Here is a 12,616-nt window from a genome sequence, read left to right on the forward strand (position 1 = left end):
CCAGAATTCTAGGCCATAAATCTAACTGCTAACACTCCATTATAGCCTATATACCCCTCTCGGAAAAAATTACCCCTGTATAGCCTTCCAAGTGACTGTTACCCAGTATTATACCTGTTCCTAGTAACTGTTACTTCAGTATTATACCTGCTCCTAGTAACTGTTACTTCAGTATTATACCTGCTCATAGTAACTGTTACTTCAGTATTATACCTGCTCCTAGTAACTGTTACCTCAGTATTATACCTGCTCATAGTAACTGTTACTTCAGTATTATACCTGCTCCTAGTAACTGTTACTTCAGTATTATACCTGTTCTTAGTAACTTACCTCAGTATTATACCTGCTCCTGGTAACTGTTACCTCAGTATTATACCTGCTCCTAGTAACTGTTACCTCAGTTTTACACCTGCTCCTAGTAACTGTTACTTCAGTATTATACCTGTTCCTAGTAACTTACCTCAGTATTATACCTGCTTCTAGTAACTGTTACCTCAGTATTATACCTGTTCCTAGTAACTGTTACCTCAGTATTATACCTGCTCCTAGTAACTGTTACCTCAGTATTTTACCTGCTCCTAGTAACTGTTACCTCAGTATTATACCTGCTCCTAGTAACTGTTACCTCAGTATTATACCTGCTCCTAGTAACTGTTACTTCAGTATTATACCTGTTCCTAGTAACTTACCTCAGTATTCTACCTGCTCCTAGTAACTCTTACTTCAGTATTATACCTGCTCCTAGTAACTTACCTCAGTATTATACCTTTTCCTAGTAACTTACCTCAGTATTATACCTGCTCCTGGTAACTGTTGCCTCAGTATTCTACCTGCTCCTAGTAACTGTTACCTCAGTATTATACCTGTTCCTAGTAACTTACCTCAGTATTCTACCTGCTCCTAGTAACTGTTACCTCAGTATTATACCTGTTCCTAGTAACTGTTACCTCAGTATTATACCTGCTCCTAGTAACTGTTACCTCAGTATTCTACCTGCTCCTAGTAACTGTTACCTCAGTATTCTACCTGCTCCTAGTAACTTACCTCAGTATTCTACCTGCTCCTAGTAACTTACCTCAGTATTATACCTGCTCCTGGTAACTGTTACCTCAGTATTATACCTGCTCCTGGTAACTGTTACCTCAGTATTATACCTGCTCCTGGTAACTGTTACCTCAGTATTATACCTGCTCCTAGTAACTGTTACCTCAGTATTATACCTGTTCCTAGTAACTGTTACCTCAGTATTATACCTGCTGCTAGTAACTGTTACCTCAGTATTATACCTGTTCCTTGTAACTTACCTCAGTATTATACCTGCTCCTAGTAACTGTTACCTCAGTATTCTACCTGTTCCTAGTAACTTACCTCAGTATTATACCTGCTCCTGGTAACTGTTACCCCAGTATTATTACCTGTTCCTAGTAACTTACCTCAGTATTCTACCTGCTCCTAGTAACTGTTACGTCAGTATTATACCGTTCCTAGTAACTTACCTCAGTATTATACTTGTTCCTAGTAACTTACCTCAGTATTATACCTGCTCCTGGTAACTGTTACCTCAGTATTATACCTGCTCCTAGTAACTGTTACCTCAGTATTATACCTGCTCCTAGTAACTGTTACCTCAGTATTATACCTGCTCCTAGTAACTTACCTCAGTATTCTACCTGCTCCTAGTAACTGTTACCTCAGTATTCTACCTGCTCCTAGTAACTTAACTCAGTATTCTACCTGCTCCTGGTAACTGTTACCTCAGTATTCTACCTGCTCCTAGTAACTTACCTCAGTATTATACCTGCTCCTGGTAACTGTTACCTCAGTATTATACCTGCTCCTGGTAACTTACCTCAGTATTATACCTGCTCCTAGTAACTGTTACCTCAGTATTATACCTGCTCCTGGTAACTGTTACCTCAGTATTATACCTGCTCCTAGTAACTGTTACCTCAGTATTATACCTGTTCCTTGTAACTTACCTCAGTATTATACCTGCTCCTAGTAACTGTTACCTCAGTATTCTACCTGTTCCTAGTAACTTACCTCAGTATTATACCTGCTCCTGGTAACTGTTACCCCAGTATTATTACCTGTTGCTAGTAACTTACCTCAGTATTCTACCTGCTCCTAGTAACTGTTACTTCAGTATTATACCTGTTCCTAGTAACTTACCTCAGTATTATACCTGTTCCTAGTAACTTACCTCAGTATTATACCTGCTCCTGGTAACTGTTACCTCAGTATTATACCTGCTCCTAGTAACTGTTACCTCAGTATTATACCTGCTCCTAGTAACTGTTACCTCAGTATTATACCTGCTCCTAGTAACTGTTACCTCAGTATTATACCTGTTCCTGGTAACTGTTACCTCAGTATTCTACCTGCTCCTAGTAACTGTTACCTCAGTATTCTACCTGCTCCTAGTAACTTACCTCAGTATTATACCTGCTCCTGGTAACTGTTACCTCAGTATTATACCTGCTCCTAGTAACTGTTACCTCAGTATTATACCTGTTCCTAGTAACTTACCTCAGTATTATACCTGCTCCTGGTAACTGTTGCCTCAGTATTATACCTGTTCCTAGTAACTGTTACCTCAGTATTATACCTGCTCCTAGTAACTGTTGCCTCAGTATTATACCTGTTCCTAGTAACTTACCTCAGTATTATACCTGCTCCTGGTAACTGTTGCCTCAGTATTATACCTGTTCCTAGTAACTGTTACCTCAGTATTATACCTGCTCCTAGTAACTGTTACCTCAGTATTATACCTGCTCCTAGTAACTGTTACCACAGTATTATACCTGCTCCTAGTAACTGTTACCTCAGTATTATACCTGCTCCTAGTAACTGTTACCCCAGTATTATACCTGCTCCTAGTAACTGTTACCTCAGTATTATACCTGTTCCTAGTAACTTACCTCAGTATTATACCTGCTCCTGGTAACTGTTGCCTCAGTATTATACCTGCTCCTAGTAACTGTTACCTCAGTATTATACCTGCTCCTAGTAACTGTTGCCTCAGTATTATACCTGTTCCTAGTAACTTACCTCAGTATTATACCTGCTCCTGGTAACTGTTGCCTCAGTATTATACCTGTTCCTAGTAACTGTTACCTCAGTATTATACCTGCTCCTAGTAACTGTTACCTCAGTATTATACCTGCTCCTAGTAACTGTTACCCCAGTATTATACCTGCTCCTAGTAACTGTTACCTCAGTATTATACCTGCTCCTAGTAACTGTTACCCCAGTATTATACCTGTTCCTGGTAACTGTTACCTCAGTATTATACCTGTTCCTGGTAACTGTTACCTCAGTATTATACCTGCTCCTAGTAACTGTTACCTCAGTATTATACCTCCTCCATTTTATGTTACAGCCTTATTCCAAAATGGAATTAATTCATTTTTGTCCTCAAAATTCTACACACAATACCCCATAATGACAACATGTAAGAAGATTTTTTGAGATTTTTGGAAAATTTATTAAAAACCACTAGAGGTGCATACACACGTAACGATTTTTTGAACGATTTAACTATAACAACGTTGTGGCCGGAGGCAGGCCACACGGGGTTAATGGCTGCCACAGCACTGAAGGGGTTAACCCCCGTGCTGTGCCGCCATTTTTAAAAGGACAAAAAGGTGCCAAGCGCCCATTGTAAATGTATACTCTGCGCTACGCGCTGAGTGTTGATAAGTGTTTTTAATGTTCTATATACCGCGGCCTGGACCCGCTGCACTGGGGGAGTGTAGGTAGAGTGTGTCATGGCCTCTGCGGGACAGGGAGAGCCAGCTCCCACTGCGACCAGCGCTGACACCGTTACAGTGGACAGTTAAAAGCACACTGCACATGGTTCATAGTAATCTGTATTAATATACACATATTGTGCGGTAGAGCGCTGCATCTGCAATGCATTGGTGTATAAAGTAAAGTAGTATAGTCTATGACATGTGAATATATTTTTGTATGTAATATGGGTGTAAATGCACTTATAGAAATGTAACATGTCCTGACCTCTGGAGCCAAACTGCTGGTTAGACGTCCTCACCTAGGGATGGATATGGTAATTACCCTATAGCCTGGCAGTAGGGATGGATATGGTAATTACCCTAGCCTGGCAGCCTCACCTAGGGATGGATATGGTAATTACCCTAGCCTGGCAGCCTCACCTAGGGATGGATATTGTAATTACCCTATAGCCTGGCAGCCTCACCTAGGGATGGCAATGGTAATTACCCTAGCCTGGCAGCCTCACCTAGGGATGGATATGGTAATTACCCTATAGCCTGGCAGCCTCACCTAGGGATGGATATGGTAATTACCCTATAGCCTGGCAGCCTCACCTAGGGATGGATATAGTAATTACCCTATAGCCTGGCAGCCTCACCTAGGGATGGATATGGTAATTACCCTATAGCCTGGCAGCCTCACCTAGGGATGGATATGGTAATTACCCTATAGCCTGGCAGCCTCACCTAGGGATGGATATAGTAATTACCCTATAGCCTGGCAGCCTCACCTAGGGATGGATATGGTAATTACCCTATAGCCTGGCAGCCTCACCTAGGGATGGCAATGGTAATTACCCTAGCCTGGCAGCCTCATCTAGGGATGGATATGGTAATTACCCTATAGCCTGGCAGCCTCACCTAGGGATGGATATGGTAATTACCCTATAGCCTGGCAGCCTCACCTAGGGATGGATATGGTAATTACCCTAGCCTGGCAGCCTCACCTAGGGATGGATATGGTAATTACCCTATAGCCTGGCAGCCTCACCTAGGGATGGATATTGTAATTACCCTATAGCCTGGCAGCCTCACCTAGGGATGGATATTGTAATTACCCTATAGCCTGGCAGCCTCACCTAGGGATGGATATTGTAATTACCCTATAGCCTGGCAGCCTCACCTAGGGATGGCAATGGTAATTACCCTAGCCTGGCAGCCTCACCTAGGGATGGATATGGTAATTACCCTATAGCCTGGCAGCCTCACCTAGGGATGGCAATGGTAATTACCATATAGCCTGGCAGTAAGGATGGATATGGTAATTACCCTAGCCTGGCAGCCTCACCTAGGGATGGATATGGTAATTACCCTATAGCCTGGCAACCTCACCTAGGGATGGCAATGGTAATTACCCTAGCCTGGCAGCCTCACCTAGGGATGGATATGGTAATTACCCTAGCCTGGCAGCCTCACCTAGGGATGGCAATGGTAATTACCCTAGCCTGGCAGCCTCACCTAGGGATGGATATGGTAATTACCCTAGCCTGGCAGCCTCACCTAGGGATGGATATGGTAATTAACCTAGCCTGGCAGTGGGGATGGATATGGTAATTACCCTAGCCTGGCAGCCTCACCTAGGGATGGATATGGTAATTACCCTAGCCTGGCAGCCTCACCTAGGGATGGATATGGTAATTACCCTAGCATGGCAGCCTCACCTAGGGATGGATATTGTAATTACCCTATAGCCTGGCAGCCTCACCTAGGGATGGCAATGGTAATTACCCTAGCCTGGCAGCCTCACCTAGGGATGGATATGGTAATTACCCTATAGCCTGGCAGCCTCACCTAGGGATGGCAATGGTAATTACCATATAGCCTGGCAGTAAGGATGGATATGGTAATTACCCTAGCCTGGCATCCTCACCTAGGGATGGATATGGTAATTACCCTATAGCCTGGCAGCCTCACCTAGGGATGGCAATGGTAATTACCCTAACCTGGCAGCCTCACCTAGGGATGGATATGGTAATTACCCTAGCCTGGCAGCCTCACCTAGGGATGGATATGGTAATTACCCTAGCCTGGCAGCCTCACCTAGGGATGGATATGGTAATTACCCTAGCCTGGCAGCCTCACCTAGGGATGGATATGGTAATTACCCTATAGCCTGGCAGCCTCACCTAGGGATGGATATGGTAATTACCCTATAGCCTGGCAGCCTCACCTAGGGATGGATATGGTAATGACCCTAGCCTGGCAGCCTCACCTAGGGATGGATATTGTAATTACCCTAGACTGGCAGCCTCACCTAGGGAGGGATATGGTAATTACCCTAGCCTGGCAGCCTCACCTAGGGATGGATATGGTAATTACCCTAGCCTGGCAGCCTCACCTAGGGATGGATATGGTAAATACCCTAGCCTGGCAGCCTCACCTAGGGATGGATATGGTAATTACCCTAGCCTGGCAGCCTCACCTAGGGATGGATATGGTAATTACCCTATAGCCTGGCAGCCTCACCTAGGGATGGATATGGTAATTACCCTATAGCCTGGCAGCCTCACCTAGGGATGGATATGGTAATTACCCTATAGCCTGGCAGCCTCACCTAGGGATGGATATGGTAATGACCCTAGCCTGGCAGCCTCACCTAGGGAGGGATATGGTAATTACCCTAGCCTGGCAGCCTCACCTAGGGAGGGATATGGTAATTACCCTAGCCTGGCAGTGGGGAGGGATATGGTAATTACCCTATAGCCTGGCAGTGGGGGGTTAGGTGGTGACTGAAGAAGACTTTCCTATGTAATGCGGGCTAGGGAGACTCCTGTGTGTCTGTGTACGATACCAAGCAAAGGTGTAAAAGACAAGTTGTTTGTGGTTAGGAAGCTTCTATGTTGTGTAAGAGCTTAGAATTTGGAAGACTCAGAAAGCCCAAACTGGTTTAATCATAGACGTGTGAAGAGACGAATGTAACAGGAATTAGCATTATATTTACCTTTTCAGAAACAGTATATACTAACTCAGTCTGTGCTTAGGAAACCAAATGTTTTTGGGTGGTATCAAGGAAATTGATTTCATTTCTGTGAAATGTAAGACGTATTTATCTATGTTTTGTGAGATAGCCTGATTGGCTAGAAGGAACAACAGGGCGGGCTTACCCCCTGCGGAAATGTGTATTGGAGTGGCATTAAAGAAGGCTTCGTGCCTGGTAACATTGTACAAACCTGTAACTTCTTTGAGGAGAAGAATTGCTTAATAAGATTTCTTGTATGCGATGTACCCCTTCATCCGGAAGGACGAGTCTTCTTCAAGACTTTGAGCAATAAACATCTTGCCCGACTTCAATTGCATCTCAATCCTGCGGCCATCAGAATTGCACAAAACGCTATTCCGTTCTCCGGCTGTTCTGGGTAAGAGCTCCGTGTCTCCAAGTTCAAGCCCTCTGCCAGCTACCGTGCAGACCTGGCCCATTGCGAGGGATCAGGAGGAATCAGCCGACACCAATCAGGGGGTGTGGCCGCAGCTAGTCAAATGCATACGCAGCAGAAGCGGTTCCAGTTTCCAAGGCAGGAGCCTGAGTGTACCTAATAAGTGGTTCCAAACGCCGATGATAGAGTTTGGTGGTGGCAGCATCGTTACACGCCCACGGCGCAGTGGGCGGAGTCAGTGACAGACGGTCACTGACGGTGATTGCGATTCCGAAAGCGCTAACCCGTGACCAGGGCCGGCCTAGGCGAAAGGCATCCGGTCACATTTGGTGGCAGCAGTGGGATAATCCCAGTCGGCTTTTCGGTCACCCAACGAGAGAAGCCGAGTTACTCAGGAGAGGAGTAACTGCAGTTCAGGAGAACGCGCAGGATGGCTGATTACAGCGGAACGTCCAAGAATGATCTTGAGATGGTGTGCCAGGAAAAGGGCATTTCACTTCCTTACAGTGCAACCACAAGCGACATGAGGAAGGCACTCAGGGGCGCAATGGAGTTGCATCAGACGGAGGTGGAAAGTGCGGCCAGCGTAACAATGGACGCCCCCCAGAACGTGGTGAGAGCAACAAGTCCCGCCCCCCTCACAGCAATTATGTTTCTCAGCATTCCCAAGCATGGCAGGGATCCCAACGTCCCAGGGGGGACAGAATGGATACCCTAGCGAATCGGCTAGCGGAAATGGGAGAAAAGGCAACGGAACAAGAACGTATGCTTATCATTCGGATGTGGCATGGCGAGCGGGCACCACAGGCCGTGGTACCCCAAGCACCATTGCAGACTGCTGTACCCAGATCAGGACGGATACAGTTTGCCAAGTTTGCAGACAGCAATGGGGACATTGATGGACATTTGCAAGTATTTGAAAGGACTTGTAAACTACATGATTTACCCAAGCAGGAGTGGGTGAGACACCTAGTGCCCACACTGCATGGAGAGGCCCTGGAGGCCTATCAAGGAGTGGCCACCGAGGACTGCGGTGACTATGACGAAGTCGTAAGGGCCCTCCTACAGCAATACTTTGTCACTCCTGAGTCCTACAGGAAAAAGTTCCAGGACTTGCCCAAGAACCCTACCAGCACCCATGAGCAGTTCGCCACTCAGCTGAGGCAGTACGTGGTGAAGTGGGTGAAAGGATCTGGTGCCACTACCTGGGACGCACTGATTGATCTGCTATGCCAAGAGCAGTTCTACCACAGGTGCGCCCCAGAAGTGAAGGAGTGGGTGCTAGACCGGGAGCCACCAAGCTTGAAGATGGCGGCCCAGTTAGCAGACAAGTATGTGGCAATTCGGCTACAAGGGCAGAAGCGCCCGGACTAGCAGCCGACCCCAATGGACTGTACAACCAGGGTAACACCCCTCTTCTGCTCATCACCCCCCAAAGCGGGCATCCTCCAACCCGGGTGCTCTTGGCCAGCAACCGCTCCGCCCTGTCCCTGCAAATCATCAGAGACCACCGGGGCCCCGACTGGGACAAGAAGTGTTATGACTGTGGAAAAATCGGACATCTGAGGATGAACTGTCCCACACCCCAAGCACCCCAGACTCGTGCCCCAAATCAGAGTGCTGGAGCCCGGCTTGCCTGTCTAACCCGGGAAGGTGAGACCAAAGAGACTGTTCCGACTCCAGTCAGTCCAATGGAGTGTGGGGAGAATCAGGTGGACTCTACGGAGAGAGTCACCTGCATGGCCAAGGGGCCACCCCAAAATATGTGGCAGCACCTGCAGACGGTCCAAGTGGGGCCCCTGCAGGGACAAGGATTAAGAGAGACTGGGGCCTCAATCACTGTTGTGAGCCCCCACCTTATTGATCCTGCCACAGTACTGCAGGGGCGCACTACCAAAGTGACCGTGGCAGGCAGAATGGAGCGAGAGGTACCTGTGGCGAGAGTCTACCTGGACTGGGGAGCTGGCCCAGAGTTGAGGGATATTGCTGTCATGGATGGCCTTCCAACCGATGTGGTCCTGGGGAATGACCTTGGTGGTGGAATCGTTACCACGTTTGCTGACGCCATCGCCCGGAGTCAAGTTTCCGGATCACAGTCTACATCAACTGCATCAGAACAACTCAGCCCAGAGGAAAAGACCACAGCGGCTAGACAACTGCCAGCGCAGCTTACCACAGCATCAACCAGCCCAGAGGAAAAGATTACAGCGGCTAGATCAGCACATCTACCCAGCATGCCTTTTGCCTGTGGTATGCCTACGTCCCCTAGCAACGCAGAGGATTTTGGTTTCGGCTCGTTGGATCCTGTGAGGGTGCCCAGTGATGCTCCTGTCCCTAGTGGTTTGCCAACTCCGGCGGTGAGTATGAATGACCACACTGACTTCCCTTTGACTGACCTCAACCAAACTGACCCTAGCGATCCCAACCCATATCCCCCTGTAGACTGTCCCTACTTAGAAAGAAGTGAGGGCCACCGACAGAAGTTCAGGGAAGCTCAGCTTGCTGACCCATATCTGGAAGGCCTTTCAGGGATAGCAGCAGTGAGTGTGACCTGGAGGGAAGGGTTAAGATACAGGGTAGCCAGGAAGGTAGAAGGGGATAGGCCAGTTAGGGAGAAAGGTCCCCTGCTTGTGCCAAGTAGATTGGGGAAGACACGCAGCCTACCCGTGGTGGATGTCACACGGAGTTCAGAGGCTGGTGATCTGTCCGCCATCACTATGGAACAGGTAGCGGACGAGGTGGTGAGAGAAGGCCTAGGTGACAGGGTAGGTTCCCTTAGTCATAGGTCATTGGAAGAGGATGGTAGGGCAGGTCTGACAGGTAGTACAAACAGATGCCAGGTGGAGATGACAGAGGTGCAGTGCCCAGGGTATAGAGTGGGGGGAGACAGGGGTAGGCCCAAACCAGTGGAGGTAGAGGCAACCAGAAACTGTCCCCGGCCCAGAACCCCAAGACATACTGACCTCAGAAACTGTAAGGCCCTACGGACGAGTTGTCCCTGACTTTAGTGCTGTAGTGACACCCCTTACAGAGTTGACCAGGGAGGGACTTCCCAAGTCAGTGGACTGTACACCCGCTCGTGAGTTGGCATTCCAGTCATTGAAGGAGGCTCTGATACCAGCTCCAGTGCAGATGGCGCAATTTGAGGACCAGGACATTGTGGTACGAACTAATGCGTCATTGCACGGACTGGGAGCAGTACGGAGCCAGGAGGAGCCATATGGGCAGGAGCACCCTGTGGCCTGTTTGAGCAGAATACTGCTATGGTGGGAGGTGGGGTATGCCACAATTGGAACACAGCGGTTGGCAAGTGTTAGTGCTGAAGGTGGTCCAATGCCCAATGTGTGCGACCGGCCCCCCAAAAGGGAAACTGACAGACTGTTGTGGTGGAGCCTTGGACTTCAGTGTGACTATTTGGACATTGTGCATCGACAAGGAGAGGCCCACTGTAATATGGATGAACTGTCAAGGCCGGAGCCGAAGCCCCCCAGGTAGTTTCCCTGAACCCCCCAAGAGACTGCGGGACCAGGAGCCAAATCGTTGGGACATGGCCCTCTGGTAGCCCGCTTGAGGGGGAGGGGAGAAGTGTGGCCGGAGGCAGGCCACACGGGGTTAATGGCTGCCACAGCACTGAAGGGGTTAACCCCCGTGCTGTGCCGCCATTTTTAAAAGGACAAAAAGGTGCCAAGCGCCCATTGTAAATGTATACTCTGCGCTACGCGCTGAGTGTTGATAAGTGTTTTTAATGTTCTATATACCGCGGCCTGGACACGCTGCACTGGGGGAGTGTAGGTAGAGTGTGTCATGGCCTCTGCGGGACAGGGAGAGCCAGCTCCCACTGCGACCAGCGCTGACACCGTTACAGTGGACAGTTAAAAGCACACTGCACATGGTTCATAGTAATCTGTATTAATATACACATATTGTGCGGTAGAGCGCTGCATCTGCAATGCATTGGTGTATAAAGTAAAGTAGTATAGTCTGACATGTGTGAAATATATTTTTGTATGTAATATGGGTGTAAATGCACTTATAGAAATGTAACATGTCCTGACCTCTGGAGACAAACTGCTGGTTAGACATCCTCACCTAGGGATGGGTATGGTAATTACCCTATAGCCTGGCAGCCTCACCTAGGGATGGATATAGTAATTACCCTATAGCCTGGCAGCGTCACCTAGGGATGGATATGGTAATTACCCTATAGCCTGGCAGCCTCACCTAGGGATGGATATGGTAATTACCCTATAGCCTGGCAGCCTCACCTAGGGATGGATATGGTAATTACCCTATAGCTTGGCAGTGGGGATGGATATGGTAATGACCCTATAGCCTGGCAGTAGGGATGGATATGGTAATGACCCTAGCCTGGCAGTGGGGATGGATATGGTAATTACCCTAGCCTGGCAGTGGGGATGGATATGGTAATTACCCTATAGCCTGGCAGTGGGGATGGATATGGTAATTACCCTATAGCCTGGCAGTGGGGATGGATATGGTAATTACCCTATAGCCTGGCAGCCTCACCTAGGGATGGATATGGTAATTACCCTAGCCTGGCAGTGGGGATGGATATGGTAATTACCCTAGCCTGGCAGTGGGGATGGATATGGTAATTACCCTATAGCCTGGCAGTGGGGATGGATATGGTAATTACCCTATAGCCTGGCAGTGGGGATGGATATGGTAATTACCCTATAGCCTGGCAGCCTCACCTAGGGATGGATATGGTAATTACCCTAGCCTGGCAGTGGGGATGGATATGGTAATTACCCTAGCCTGGCAGTAGGGATGGATATGGTAATTACCCTAGCCTGGCAGTAGGGATGGATATGGTAATTACCCTAGCCTGGCAGTAGGGATGGATATGGTAATTACCCTATAGCCTGGCAGTAGGGATGGATATGGTAATTACCCTAGCCTGGCAGTGGGGATTGATATGGTAATTACCCTATAGCCTGGCAGTGGGGATGGATATGGTAATTACCCTATAGCCTGGCAGTGGGGATGGATATGGTAATTACCCTATAGCCTGGCAGTGGGGATGGATATGGTAATTACCCTATAGCCTGGCAGTGGGGATGGATATGGTAATTACCCTAGCCTGGCAGTAGGGAGGGATATGGTAATTACCCTATAGCCGGGCAGTGGGGATGGATATGGTAATGACCCTATAGCCTGGCAGTAGGGATGGATATGGTAATGACCCTAGCCTGGCAGTAGGGATGGATATGGTAATGACCCTAGCCTGGCAGTAGGGATGGATATGGTAATTACCCTATAGCCTGGCAGTGGGGATGGATATGGTAATTACCCTATAGCCTGGCAGTAGGGAGGGATATGGTAATTACCCTATAGCCTGGCAGTAGGGAGGGATATGGTAATTACCCTATAGCCGGGCAGTGGGGATGGATATGGTAATGACCCTATAGCCTGGCAGTAGGGATG

This window comes from Taudactylus pleione, unplaced genomic scaffold (assembly GCF_031769625.1).
Source record: "Taudactylus pleione unplaced genomic scaffold, aTauple2 ptg001176l, whole genome shotgun sequence".
Taxonomy (NCBI): domain Eukaryota; kingdom Metazoa; phylum Chordata; class Amphibia; order Anura; family Myobatrachidae; genus Taudactylus; species Taudactylus pleione.